The 12,031-nt window shown below is 38.7% G+C and overlaps 1 protein-coding gene across 3 annotated transcripts in view; it reads left to right on the top strand.

The window, feature by feature from the left end:
* Window positions 1-12,031, top strand: part of ccser2a (coiled-coil serine-rich protein 2a) — a 736,576-nt gene that overhangs the window by 32,475 nt on the left and 692,070 nt on the right. For all 3 annotated transcript variants that reach the window (XR_011889642.1, XM_072282572.1, XM_072282573.1), the window contains exon 2: window positions 7,458-7,567. The gene's annotated coding sequence lies outside the window, so the exon portion shown is untranslated. The remainder of the gene's footprint in view (window positions 1-7,457; window positions 7,568-12,031) is intronic.

Genomic DNA, 12,031 nt, shown 5'->3' with positions numbered 1-12,031 from the left:
TAAAAAGTGAAGCCCCTCCCACCACCCCCCACCCCATGACCTCAAAGCTAAATCTAAAGCAGACCAACCAGAAAGAAGCAAGCACTAAGACTACCCCCATGACTTCCGATAGAAGCTCACTAAAAAAAAGTGTAAGTATAAAAAAGATCAACTAAAGTTATAAAACAGTAAAGGAATAAAAAAAAGTAGACCAATTAAGACAAACACGATATAATACAAAGAAAAAGCCAGTAAATATAAAGAAAACCGTAACGGACAACAGACCCTATGATTAAACAAAAAAAAAGAAATGAGATAATTAACATAGACTAGTTAGGAAAAACTACAGAAAGTACGTTTGAAAACTACAAAATTTAAGGCCTCAAAGGAAATATGTGAAATGATGCTGAGGGAATAACCACCCAGAATCCCCAGGAAAAAAGAAAGGAATGACACAGTTGAAAAAGATGTTTGGCAACCATATTAATTAACCAAAAATAAACTTTTCTGCTCATATAAAGCAAAAAAAATTAAACCCGACAGATTAACAGCCTCCGATCAAATGGAGATAATTAAAAATTACAATTAAGATGTTGAAGGTGAAAATTGATCCAGGTAGCTCTGGGCATCCGATGGAGAATCAAAAAAACGGGGAGCCCCATCAAGCGTGCGAATCCTTAAACGTGCTGGGTAAAGCAGCACTGGTTTTAAATCCCATCTTGTAGAGTTCCGACATCACAGATCTGTAACGAACCCATTGATCCCGAATCTGTTTACTGAAGTCTTCCACGAATCGGAAATGAAGATCCAAAAAATCAATGTAACCTTTAGATCGAGCGAATCGAAGCAATTTCTCCTTGTCTTGAAAGTAATGAAATCGTAAAATGACATGTCGAGGTTTATCTAACTTAGACGAATATGATGGAACTCTGTGAGCCCGATCCAATAATGGTGGTTGGTCAGGAAATACGGTGGGAAATGCATCTTTTAAAAGTTGAGAAAAAAAACTTTATAGGGTTGTCAGATTCAGCAGCTTCACGAAAACCAATAGTTCGAATATTCTGCTGTCGCATTCTGGATTCTAAGTCAGTGTTTTTAAAAGTCAGAAAGTCAAGTTTTTTTCTTCATTACAGTAATTGTTTCTTCAATTTTCCCCATCTTGAGTTCATTTTGTTGCTTGGATTTTTGAAGATTAAATATAGCAGACTGATGTTCCGTGATAGATGTTTGCATTTTATCGATTGCCTCTGCAATTTTCTGGAGATTAATTGAAATTTCCGCACGAATCAGCTCCGTTATAGAGGTTGAAATTTCCATTTGAATTAGATCCGATATAGCTTTCAAAGTTAACGGTGGTTCAGTCGGAGGAAGATCAGTACCTTTCGGTCTAACCGGAGGTTTGCCGTCTTTCCCATTTTTCCCGTTCTTAGACATAGCAGACCGTAAAAGCATCCGAATATCAAAAAATGCAATTTGTTTCAAAGTATTATAAAAGTCGATGCCTTGATGGTTAGCTTAAATATAGCTGATCATAGGAAAAAACTCAGAGGTGATGGAGCGAGTCAAGAACACGACTTCACTCCATGAGCTCTACCGGAAGTCTGACTATCTGCTCCTTCATCTATCTTGTACAGTACAGTATCATCTGCAAAATTGGTCATAGAGCTATTAATTCTGTCATTCAGATGATTAGCATATGTTAAGAGGTGGACCCAATACTGAACCATGCAGAACATCACTAGTCACTGGCAGCCAACCAGAAAAGGCCCTACTTATTCCTATTCATTGCTTTCCTTCCACCAGTCTGCCAATGTATTATCAGGGATGCATCTCACCCTAACCATGGACTTTTTACTCTCCTCCCATCTGGTAGGTGCTACAGGAGCCTCCGCTTCTGCCCCGGCAGGCACAGGAAGAGCTTCTTCCCTGAGGCTGTGACACTGCTGAACCTCTCATCACAGTGCTAAGCAGTATTGCATCCGTATTGTACTGTCTCAGTACTTTTATATTTGTGTGCTGTAGCACTTTTTTTATTCACAGTTATTTTGTAAGTAACACTATTCTTTGCATTTCTGGTCAGATACTAAATGCATTTTATTGGCTTTGTATCTGTACTTGGCACAATGACAATAAAGTTGAATCGAATGTAATCTAATTTAATGATGGCATCGTTCCTGTAATACCTTCTGAAAATCCAAGTAAGCTGACTGTCCTTTGTCTATTCTGCCTGTTATTTCCTCAAAGAATTCCAGCAGATTTGTCAGGCGAGATTTCCCCTTAAGGAGACCATGCTGACTTTTGTCTACTTTTTTGTGTGCCACCAAGTATTCCAAAAACTCATCTTTAATAATGGACTCGCAATCTTGCCTACCATTGAAGTCAGGCTAACTGGCCTATAATTTCCAGTCTTTTTTTTCCTTCCTCACTTCTTAAAGAGTGGAGTAACGCTGGTGATTTTCCAGTCCTCCACAACCTTTCAAGAATCGTGTCTTTCTCGAAAGATCATTACTAATGCCTCCACTATCTTTTCAACTACCTCTTTCAGAACCCTGGGTTGTAATCCTTCCTGTCCAGGTTGTCTTCTTTCTACTTTCAGTTTCTTAGTAATAGTGACTGCACTCACTTCTACCCCCTGACACTCTAGAATTTCTGGCGTGCTGCTCGTTCTTCCACAGTGAAGACTGATGCAAAAGGCTTTCATTTCATCTGCCATTTCTCAGTTCTTCACTGCTGTCTCTTTAGCAATATTTTCCAGTGGTCCAATATCCATGCTTGCTTCATATATAGCTTTTGTATAGCTGAAAAAAACTTTTTGGTTATCCTCTTTCATATTGGCTAGCTTACTTTCATATTTACTCACAACACAGTGGAGGAACTCAGCAGGTCGGGCAGCATCAGTAGAAAAGATCGGTCGACATTTCGGGCCGGAACCCTTCGTGACAAAGGGTTCCGGCCCGAAACGTCGACCGATCTTTTCCACTGATGCTGCCCGACCTGCTGAGTTCCTCCAGCGTGCTGTGAGTGTTGCTTTGACCCCAGCATCTGCAGATTAATTTGTGTTTACTTTCATATTTCATCTTTTCTCTCCTTATTGCCTTTTTAGTTGCCTCCTGTTTTTTAAAAACTTCCCAATTCTCCAGTTTCCCATGAATTTTTGCTATATCGTATGCTGGTATAAGTATAATGGGCCCTTGGTTTTACTTTAATAACTATTTGCTTAAATTAACATTCTTAAGTATACTTTATTATAATTGTATACGATTATAATTGTAACCATGTACGATCTGTTATTTCTTGCTGGGGGGCAGTAAATCATACAGCATTCACACAAACTGCGGTTTGGGTGGATGAGACATTCCAACCTCACGGATCTGGCGGGACCAAAGTTGTATGCACCCTATGTGTATAAAGGCTGAGACAGGTGGGTTTCTTGCTGTTGAGTCTTGTGGCTGTAAGCAAGGGGCTAATGAGTGGCATTTCCAAAGATGCCCAGTAAAAAGGGGTTTAATAAATAATTAAAAATAATTGTTCAGCAGAATTGAATTAATGATAGCTAGGTGTAAGAGTTTTCTTTTTAGTCAATAAATAATCATTAAATTATCTATTTTTTTTTCATTTGTGTGGTGCATTGGTAAAGGAGAAACGATGAAATCAGAAGATTAAAAAAAGTATTTTCAGGAAAGGTGTAAATGACATAAACCATTGATGGGTTAGATAAATGAATTGCCCAAACACAGGCAAGACTAGAAGGTTAAGGCACAAGGGATCCATGGTGTTGACAAACTGGATTCATAATTGACTTTGTGACAGGAGTTAAGAATGTAGTGGTTGAACGGTGTTTTCCTGACCGCAAATTTATAACCAGCGGTATTCTGTTGGGATTATTGTAATTTTTAATGACTTAAGAAAATATGGATTGTGCTGATGACATTAAAATTGTAGAATAATAAAAGGTGAAGATGACTGTGAAAGGATACAGAGGGACTTGAATCAGTTGAAAGTTGGACAGAGCCGTGGCAGATGGAACTGAATTCATTTCAGACAAGTGTGAGGCAATGCAGTTTGGGATACTACTTTCTAACAGGATATTTACAGTAAATGGCAGGACCACTGAAGTGTTGATGGACAGAGGATGTTTGGGTGCAAAAGTCTTGGGTACATGAATCTTGCTCGGGTGCCTAAGCATTTTGCACAGTACTGTATTTGTCAATGTGGAACGGAAAATGAGTTTGTAAATCTGGAAGGAGCGAAGGATGTTGGGAATGGTGAAGGTGGAGTGCTGCGGGAGGGGTGTGGGACAGAGGTAGCAGAGGAGGAATGCCGGGACGGGGTTGGTGTGGGTGTAGACACACCAAGCCTTGAGGCACCAGGCAAGGTCATTTGATTTGAAACAATTGGTTTATTGATCATTACAGAATGTCTCTCTGGTGCTTCTCACTCCCTTCCCCCTCCCTTGCATTTTTCCCAAACATGATTACCCTCTCCCTTCTCCCTTCCCACTCTGTTTGCAGTGGAGAACCATATCAGAATCAGGTTTATCATCACTCAGATATGTCATGAAGTTTGTTTTTCTGTGGCAGTAGTATAGTGTAATAGATAAAATTTCAATGCTATTGTGCAAAAGTCTTAGGCACCCTAGTTCTATCTATTGATTCAGTTATTCTTGCTGAAATACAGGAAACTCAGGAGTGGTCTTAAGGATTTGTAAAATTTGAAGGAGTGTAGATAGGGGAGTTGGAGTATTTATCTTTGGGTGGAAGGGAAAAATTAGGAGATTAGAGGAGCAAGTTTTTCCACGTAGTTGGAATACAAATACAAATACAGTGTTCAAAAGGTATTTGGGTAAGTACATTGGTAGAAAAGGAGACGTGAGTTTAATGTGGGAAGATGTGAGTAATATAGATTACAGTTGACATAAATAAGTTGAGCTGGAAGGGTCTGTTTCTGTGCTATCAAGCTTTATAACTCTTGAGAACAATGGGGAAAAATTTGATACAATATTCTCATAATAGAATAAAAAGTAATTATGGAGCCAGTAAATTATATGATCTATGTTGCCTCACGTGTAAAAATACTAGACCACGGCACAATGATGTAAGAAGCATGGTAGCTGTACTCTGCAGGAAACCACATGATCACCTACTGAGATACTGTCTGGCGTAAGGTCCCTTGCAAGTTTAAAATGTGTTAAAATGGAAGATCTTATTTGTATAATAGAATTTGGAAATGTAGTTATATTCTTTGAGTGAATCGTTATCTGATTAGTGGTTTCTTTCAAATAATTGCTTATAGCATATCAGAAGTCATAGGGTTACCTAACAGCTGTAAAGTCTTGATTGTTGCATTATTAAAGCAATAAAGCATCATTGTTTTATTCATTTTTGGAGATTTTGAGTGTTGTTGATAAAGACAGTAATTTTAATCCCTCCCTAGTTACCACACGCAAGTTGCAGTTGTTTCACTCTCTTAAATTGGTACATTTTTTGTGGGGAAGGTGCGCTCACAGCATTACTTGGTAAGGAGTTCTGGGATTAAGACTTAGTACAAGGAAGGGCTGGCAATGTTTTCAAATCAGAACTTTGCGCAACGTGTAGAGAAGCTCCAGGTTATGGTGGTTCCTCCCAAGTACACAAGTGTGAGAAGGCACTGATTTGCGATGTTCTTTCAGAGTAGCCCATGCAAGTAACTGTAGTGCATAGTGTGGATTATGCATACTGCAGTCGTACACTTGTGATGGAGGGAATGAATGTTTTCTGTGATGAATCAATTCATGGACTGCATTGCCTATTGTTGTCAAGATTATTGAGTGTTGTTGGAGCAGCACTCATTCAGGTGACTGTTCTTTACTCTTTCTCACTTGTGCCATGTAGATGGTGAAAGAATTAGAGATGTAAGCAGCTATAATTCACTACAGCATACCCAACCTCCAACCTTTTGCTGCAACCATGGTATTTACGTATTGGGTGATGTTAAGTTTCTGTTAATGGTAAACACCAGGATGTTTGACAGTGGGAGGTTCAGTGATGGTAATACCATTGTGGTAAACAGTTAGATGTCTTCTTGCTGCAACTGGTCATTGCCTTGCAGTGTTACTTGCCAGTTATTAGCCATTTCTTTCCCTAAATTTTGTTGTATAATGAATGGACTGTTTCAATGGCTGAGATGGGAGTGGGTGGGGGGGGGCGGGTTTGTTGGTTGATGATTGGAGTTGACCACTGAGCAGTCATCAGTAAACACTTCCAGCTTTTGACTTTATGATCAAAAGAATGTTATTAAGGAAGCAACCAAAATGAATGAAATCAGCTGCCCTAAGGAGCTGTAGCAATAATTTTCTAAGGCTGCATTGGTTGACTTTCAACAACAATATTAATCTTGCTTTCTGCAAAGCATGAATTCAACCACAGGGGTACTTTCCCTTTAATATCTTTTGATTTCAGTTTACTATGATATATGACATTCACACCCAACCTCTGAAAATCATGGTCTCTGAAGCAAATATTGAGGAATTTAAGGTCTATCCGTTTCTACCTTTGTTGTCAACTCCGTTGGTTTGGTAATGCTGGTGAAGAAGGATTGTGATGTAGGTGTTTAGCTCATAGTTATATTCTTGGAATTATTGATTTAGGCAATTATTAGGCTGCATTGACTTACTTGTGGGACAATTCCCCTGTTTAAAAGAACAGTCCCCAGCTCTAGATTTTAGTTCTCTGTCCCTGGGGAAAATACTCTTCGTCCTATCTGTATCCCTCATGATTTCCCACGCACAAAGTTGTGCTAACTACCCCTAATTAGACCTTGCCTATTTAAAGGTTGATATATCCTGATGTTGGACGTGCTGACTTGTAGCTTCTGGCTTGTCTTTACTGCCTTTCTTGTATACAGTACAGCATTAGAGACTTTCCAGTCTTCTGGAACTTTAAAATCTGCTACTAAAGATGAAACAAACATCTACAAGAGAATCTACAATTTCTTCAATGTTTGAGAGGAGAATTTTGGAAAGTTGATTGGGTAGAAAATTATTTTGCTGCATTTGAATTTAATGCTTTAGATTGACACCATATGGTCCATTTTTTGTGTGAATGTAGTAGTTGTGGTATTATTGGTCCATTGCTGAGTACAACCAAAAGTAAATCAAAGGAAGTAGGTGTGGTCTGTCAAAAAGAACGGACTGTAAGATTGGCAGAGCTTTCTTGTCAATCTTCTTGATTTTTTTTATGGCTATTAGTAAGACTATTTGTTTTCTAAGTTCCAGATTATTAAATTCCCACAGATTTTGTAGTGATATTTCAACTCTGGTCTCTGGATCGTTAGTCCATATGCCAAGTTTAATAGTCCAATAATTAGTGTGCTACTACCATTTTGACCCTGTTGTAGTTAAATATGAACTTAATACCATACAATGTGCAATGTGAATGATATTTCATTTTTGGTTTATGAGTTTTGAATTTTCTTGAAAATTTTATTTTTTTTCCTTTTAGGATTAGTCAAGAATTTGAATCTTGCAAAATATCTATGGAGTGAGTGTAGAGTCAGCTGCCAGAACAGTGAAGACTTTTAAAACTTAATATACTACTCCTGATTTTATAAGGTATGTTGAAAACTGCATTTAATTATACATATTAAGCAACAGGAAAAGAACAAATTTCAGAAATTACTACCCACATGAGTGTAGGAGTTAACTTCATTTGTGTTCTATTTTTATCAAAGGTTCATTTTATTGTCAAAGTATGCATGCATAATACAACTCTGATATGTCTACTCCACATCACCATTAAATACAGAAAGACCATGGATGTTGATGAAAGAAAAGACACCAACCCCCTCCCCAGCATGAAAAAGTAAAGAAACAAAACTCGCAGACCCCTAAATCCCCCTACCCCGCAACAAAAACAGCCACAATAACAATCACCGACCTCCTCACTCGTGAAGAACAGTGACAATAACAAACCCTAAAGTTCTGGATCTTCTGTCCTCTGCATGACATAGGAAGGTCCTTGAGTTCTTCCATTTTTTGGGATGTCTCTCCCAACTGTGTACTTGTTTATTGCTCACCTTCAGTTATTCTCTCAAAGTGGGGAAATGGATGTATATATACTGCTTCATGTGATGAAGTTGCCTGTGCAATGTGATTAGTTATCTTTTCCATGGCTTTGATCCATAGCTTACACAGATTATTTTGTGTTCAGGGTAGTTTCTTGTGTATAATGTGAATGATTAAGAACTTTAAGGTGATTATCGAGGCATTGCTGATTATGGAAATGTTTGGTGGATGAGTGCTAAATCTACTACTTACTTCAAGATGACTGCTTGACCCTTTCGTGGAGGAAAGCAGCCCAATGTAGATGGGATATGGTGACTGTCCTGAAAAGTTCATTGAGAGATATTGCAGAAATTATTGACCTCCAGCAACCATAATTATCTTCCTTCGTGCATTGTTTAACTTGAATAAATGGAGAAATTTTTCCTCTTTGTTCTCCTTGATATCAGTTATTTTTAGAGATTCTTGCTACTTCAAGAAATAGAAGGCTGTACTGATGTCAGTGCCAGTTACCCTCTCCTGTCTTCTTGAGAAAACAGTTCCGAAGGCTAATTTGGAATTGATGTGTCAAATGAAGAAATGTGTTTCAAATAGATTTTGATTTGGATATATTGTTGGCAGAATCTGTTTTGAATGTAATTTATGTACATTTTAATATATGTTAAATATATCACATCTAAAGACTCCTTACCCTATATTTGTACAAATCAATCAGTTCATAACATTGAAAAATAATTTTTTTATATTAAAAAAATCTAACCCACTACCAAGCGAAGCTGATTAATAGAAAAAAAAGAAAAAAGATGGTTAGTCATCATCTGTGCTTTAACAGCAAATCAAAGGTTTTGAAAATAATTCAGAAAGGTCCCCACAATGTTGGAAAGTCTTGGGTCTTCTCTAACTTTAAACATGACATCACATCACGTAACCATTTGGTGTGAATAGGAGGAGCCACATCTTTCCATTTAAGCAAAAGCGACCTGCTATATTCCTCCAGCATTTTGTGCGGGTTGCTTTGATACTTTCATCTCTTGGTCAGACTTCAGGCAGGGTGTGTTATGAATACAATGGGGTGAGATTGGATTTTGCCATTCCAGGTAATAAATGATCTTTCAGCTAGGTCACCCATATAGTCACCTGCTTAGATGCATGCATATGTCAACCATATGTCAGATAATAAAGTAGCCATAATGGAATGGTAGAGCAGACTTGATGGGCTGAATGGCCTAATTCTTGTTTTATGTCTTATGGTCCTAAAGTTGCTTTTTGCACCCCAGTTACTGCATGAACGTGGTAATATTTGCTGCATTATGCTAAATGTCTCAGAAATTAAGCATATTTAATTATATTGATAGCCCAGTTGAAGAAAATCTTTTAGAATGTGAAAATTGAATCCTCCTCATTGATAACTGTACTTAATCACTTTTGTGAAGTATGAAAGCTTATTGAGCACGTGGCCAAGTGCTTAAGGTGTTCGTCTAGTGATTTGAAGGTGGCTAGTTTGAGCCTCAGCTGTGGCAGCGTGTTTGTGTCCTTGAGCAAGGCACTTAACCACACATTACTCTAGTGTCTGTGCGAGGAGTGGCGCCCCACACAGACTTCCAGTCTGCGCCTTGTAAGGCATGAAAATGCTCGACGCGGGGTTGACTTCCGGGTCATCAAGGGAATGGCAGCGTAAGGAAAAGGTCTCTCGGCCAAAAAGAAGGTAAACTGCCCCAAAATCGAATTTAGTTGAATACTTAATATTGTATAACTATATTAATAAAAGGGACAAGGATGATGTCTAAGAACAAGATTAAAAAGTCCACTCCGAAGGCTGATAAACGTAAAGAGACGCAGCAAGGCGACGGGCCTAGCTCCTCCACGACAAGCCAGGACGGAGATAATGAGGGGGAATCGGTGACTCTGTCTTTGATTCTCGGAGAGATTTGCGAGTTCCGACAAGATAACAACAAACAGCTGGAGGATATTAAAGGAGAAATAGTAAGAACTAACTCGAGGATAGATGAAGCCGAAGCGAGGATTGTTGGAATTGAAGAGAAGCTACAAAACGTCGAGGAAGTGATAGCAGAAATGCTAAAGCTGCAAGAGCAGCTCCATTGGAAGCTCATAGATCAAGAAGGCCGCTCAAGAAGGGAAAATGTGAGGATTTACGAAGTTCCCGAAGGAACTGAAGGTAAACCCGGACTGGTGATTCCCTTCGTGGAGAAGCTGCTTAGAGAGAACCTCGATATACCGGCCGCAAAAGACCTACAGATAGAAAGGGCTCACCGCGCGTTGGCACCACAGCCTCCGGCAGGCGCCCAGCCCAAATCGATTCTGGTCAGATTTCTCAGTTACAGAACGAAGGAAGAGGTGCTTAAACGGGCATGGCAAAAGAAAGGTTTCATGTGGAGCAACTGTAAAATCAGTTTAGACCACGATTATGCACCGGGGATCCTTGCCAGACGGAAGGAATATGCGGAAATACGGAGGGTCCTGAAGGAAATCAACATCAGATTTCAGACCCTGTATCCAGCTCGTCTGAAAGTCTTTTACGACGAAGGGACAAAATCTTACACTACGGTGGAGGAGGCAACGTTGGACCTGGCGGACCGGGGACGACCTATTAAAGTTATCATCCAACCAGAGTCGCTACTGGAGAGGATTCGGCAGAAGTCGTGGCAGTCAGTGGGGCGAGGACGCTCCACACGAACCAGAGTGTCAAACTACAAGGAAAAGCTGCAAATATTCAGACGCGAATGTACAGAGAATACAGACTAATTAAGAGAAATGACTGAAAAGAGCAATTCGGACTTAAAGGTAAAATGAAAGCTGGTATCTGAAAATAAACTAGACGGAATAACTTGAATGATAGCAATATGGTCGAGACATAAATAGGAGAAAATTCTCTATGATTATTCAAACTGCTGAGGGCCTTCTAACACAGGGTGAAGATAGAGGTTATCCCTCTGAACTGAGGCGGGTCGGTGCTCAGGCCTTACTGTGGGAAGTCGGGAAAAATTTTCAAATGTTATACGTTCAAAAATGTCTAGGGTATGGTTATATATTTTGGTTTACTGTTGAGAAGGGATTACTTACTGTTTGGTTAGAAAAGGAGAGTGTTTTTTTTTCTACTAGAGAAAAATGCAAATTGAATTGGTAAAAATAATTTCCTATAATGTTAATGGGGTTTTGAATTCAATTAAAAGAAATAAGATTATGTCTAAATTGAAAAAAGAGAGGGCACAAATAGCTTTCCTCCAAGAAACACATATGAGCCAATCTGAACATGGAAAATTAAAAAGAATGGGCTTTAAGCATGTATTTTATTCATCATATAAATTGAGCCACAAAAGAGGGGTAGCTACTTTAATATCAAGTACTCTTAATTGTGAACATATTTCAGAGACTAAAGACAAAGATGGAAGATTTGTAAAAACTACAGGAAGAATAGAAGGTACAGAAATAACACTGCTGAATGTTTATGCTCCTCCAGGTAGTGAATGGTCATTTTATAGACACATTTTTGACCTAATGGTCAGTTCTCAAGGGGTAGTAATTTGTGGAGGGGATTTTAATATTAGATTAAATCCTATATTAGATTCTTCAAGAATAGTTACTCAGAATAAACCTCTGACTCGGAAAATGAATTTATTGATGGAGGAGTTGGGAATTATAGATGTGTGGAGGAAATTACATCCCACTAGGTAAGATTATACACATTACTCTTTCCCTCATTCAGCCTATTCAAGGATAGACTATTTCTTTATCTTTAATACAGATAGACTCAGGATAAAAAAACTGTAATATTGCAACAATTGATCTGTCAGATCATAGCCCAGTTTCTATGTCTCTAATCCTGGAAAGGAAAATAAGGAAAACACTAGGGAGGCTAAACTCACATATACTCAATAACCCGAAAGTAATGGAGAGATTAAGGGGAGAAATCAAAGAATACCTAGACCTTAATGACACGGGAGAAACATCACCAGTGATCTTATGGGATACATTGAAAGCTGTACTGAGAGGGAA

Source organism: Mobula birostris, chromosome 18, assembly GCF_030028105.1.
Source record: "Mobula birostris isolate sMobBir1 chromosome 18, sMobBir1.hap1, whole genome shotgun sequence".
Classification (NCBI taxonomy): domain Eukaryota; kingdom Metazoa; phylum Chordata; class Chondrichthyes; order Myliobatiformes; family Myliobatidae; genus Mobula; species Mobula birostris.
This window is presented reverse-complemented; position numbering and strand designations above follow the sequence as displayed.